General features: G+C 39.5%; 1 pseudogene; it reads right to left on the reverse strand.

Moving 5' to 3' along the window:
- Positions 1-1176: 1176 nt before the first annotated feature.
- On the reverse strand, positions 1177-1914 carry LOC148164405 (transcription factor BTF3 pseudogene; annotated as a pseudogene).
- Between the last annotated feature and the right edge of the window lie 853 nt (positions 1915-2767).

Below are 2767 nucleotides of genomic sequence, written 5' to 3' on the forward strand. Positions count from 1 at the left end.
TTAACAATGTTGAACACCTTTTCATGTGCTTATTGGACATTTGTGTATCTTCTTTGGAGAAATGTCTATTCAAATCCTTTGCCCATTTTTAAATTAGTTTTTTGTCTTTTTTAGTTTTGAGTTGGTATTGTTCTTTATATAGTCTAGAGAGTAGAGTAAGCACATTGACTTACAAATGTGGCTTTATTCCATTTTGGGGTTATCTTTTTTTACTTTCTTGATACTGTCCTTTGATGCAACAATTTCTTTTTAATTTCATGAGTTCCAGTGTATTTATTTTTTCCTTTGTTGCTTGTGCTTTGGTGTTATATGTCAGAATTGCTACCTAATCACAGTTTGTGAAGATTTACAACTAAGCTTCCTTCTAAGAGTTTCATAGTATTAGTACTGGCATTTAGATTTTTTATCCATTTTGAATTAATTTTTATATATTGAATAAATTTTGGGTACAGCTATACTTTTTCATGTGGTTATCCAGTTGTCACAGCACCATTTGTTGATAAGACTAATCGTTTGCCTTTTAATTTTCCTGGAACTCCTTTTTTTAATTATTTTTATTGTATTATGTTATGTTAATCACCATACATTACATCATTAGTTTTTGATGTAGTGTTCCATGATTCATTGTTTGCGTATAACACCCAGTGCTCCATTCAGTACGTGCCCTCTTTAATACCCAACACCAGGTTAACCCATCTCCCCACTCCCCTCCTCCCCTCTAGAACCCTCAGTTTTTTCCTCAGAGTCCATAGTCTCTCCCCCTCCAATTTCCCCCCCCTTCATTTTCCCTTCCTACTATCTTCTTCTTTTTTTTTTTAACATATAATGTATTATTTGTTTCAGAGGTACAGGTCTGTGATTCAACAGTCTTACACTATTCACAGTGCTCACCATAGCCCATACCCTCTCCAGTGTCTATCACCCAGCCACCCCATCCCTCCCACCCCCCACCACTCCAGCAACCCTCAGTTTGTTTCCTGAGATTAAGAATTCCTCATATCAGTGTGATCATATTATACATATCTTTCTCTGATTGACTTATTTCGCTCAGCATAATACCCTCCAGTTCCATCCACGTGGTTGCAAATGGCAAGATTTCATTCCTTTTGATGGTTTCATAGTATTCCATTGTATCTATATACCACATCTTCTCTTTTTTTTTTCCCTAGACAAAGAACTTTATTAACCTTGTTTCAAACTTTATTCCCAGGCTTCTTCAGCTTAAATAGCTGCAAAGAATGAATTGTGTATAAGCAAAAACTGAAAAGAGCTGCAGTGTCCTAGGGGCTTGGGCTTAAAAATATTAGAGATCTAGATTTTATCAGATCCATGAACAAAATTTTAAAAAGCAGTCATAATATAAAATAGCAGCTCCCAGTAACTTCTTCAAGTTTTATGTTCTTCAGAAGTTGACTCAATTCAGTTTGCTTCATTCTTGGAAGCTTCATCAAAATTCTCCACGAGATCTGGAACTTCATCAACATCATCCTCTCCGGTAGCAAGTGGTGCTTTTCCATCTACAGATTGTTTGGGCAGAGCTTCAGCCAGTCTTCTTCAACTAGTCAGACTGTCTGCACCGAGTTGGTTTAAGATACTGGGTAGCATTTCTGTCAGCTGCTTTGTCTCAGCATGGCCTGTAATGGTGAAAGTGTTCGCTGCCAGTGATGCCTGAACTTTGGGGTTGTTAAAATGGATCACTGTTCCTTGGTTTGTGAACATATTCACTTCTTCAATACCAGAGATATTGTTTACCCCTAACTTCTTTAAGGAGAACTGAGGTTTTTTCTCATCTGCTGTAGCCGTTCTATGAACCACCTTCTTCTTTCGGCGAGCAGTTCCTTTCCCACCAATGCGCACTTGTGCTTGGCAGTTTGGCGAGTTTCTCCTGGTTCATGATAGTTTCTTTCATCTTGTTGGAGCAGAAATGGGACCGCGCAGGGGAATAGGGTTGGCGCTCAGGGGGTCTCGGGCGGACCAGCTGAGATTAGGTGCACACACGCCTATACCACATCTTCTTATCCATTCATCTGTCAATGGACATCTTGGCTCTTTCCATAGTTTGGCTATTGTGGACATTGCTGCTATAAACATTGGGGTGCACGTACCCCTTTGGATCACCACATTTATATCTTTGTGGTAAATACCCAGTAGTGCAATTGCTGGATCATAGGGTAGCTCTATTGACAACTTTTTGAGGAACCTCCATACTGTTTTTCAGAGTGGCTGCACCAGCTTGCATTCCCACCAACAGTGTAGGAGGGTTCCCCTTTCTCCACATCCCCGCCAACATCTGTCATTTCCTGACTTGTTCATTTTAGCCATTCTGACTGGTGTGAGGTGGTATCTCAGTGAAGTTTTGATTTGGATTTCCCTGATGCCAAGCGATGTTGAGCACTTTTTCATGTGTCTGTTGACCATTTGGATGTCTTCTTTGCAAAAATGTCTGTTCATATCTTCTGCCCATTTCTTGATTGGATTAGTTGTTCTTTGGGTGTTGACTTTGATAAGTTCTTTATAGATTTTGGATACTAGCCCTTTATCTGATATGTCATTTGCAAATATCTTCTCCCATTCTGTCAGTTGTCTTTTGGTTTTGTTGACTTTTCTTTTGCTGTGCAAAAGCTTTTTGTCTTGATGATGTCCCAATAGTTCATTTTTGCCCTTACTTCCTTTGCCTTTGGCGATGTTTCTAGGAAGAAGTTGCTGCGGCTGAGGTCAAAGAGGTTGCTGCCTGTGTTCTCCTTTAGGATTTTGATGGACTCCTGTC

The sequence above is a fragment of the Eumetopias jubatus genome, unplaced genomic scaffold, assembly GCF_037043125.1.
Source record: "Eumetopias jubatus isolate StellerSeaLion01/CBP00866 unplaced genomic scaffold, mEumJub1_p1.0 scaffold_5, whole genome shotgun sequence".
Taxonomy (NCBI): Eukaryota; Metazoa; Chordata; class Mammalia; order Carnivora; family Otariidae; genus Eumetopias; species Eumetopias jubatus.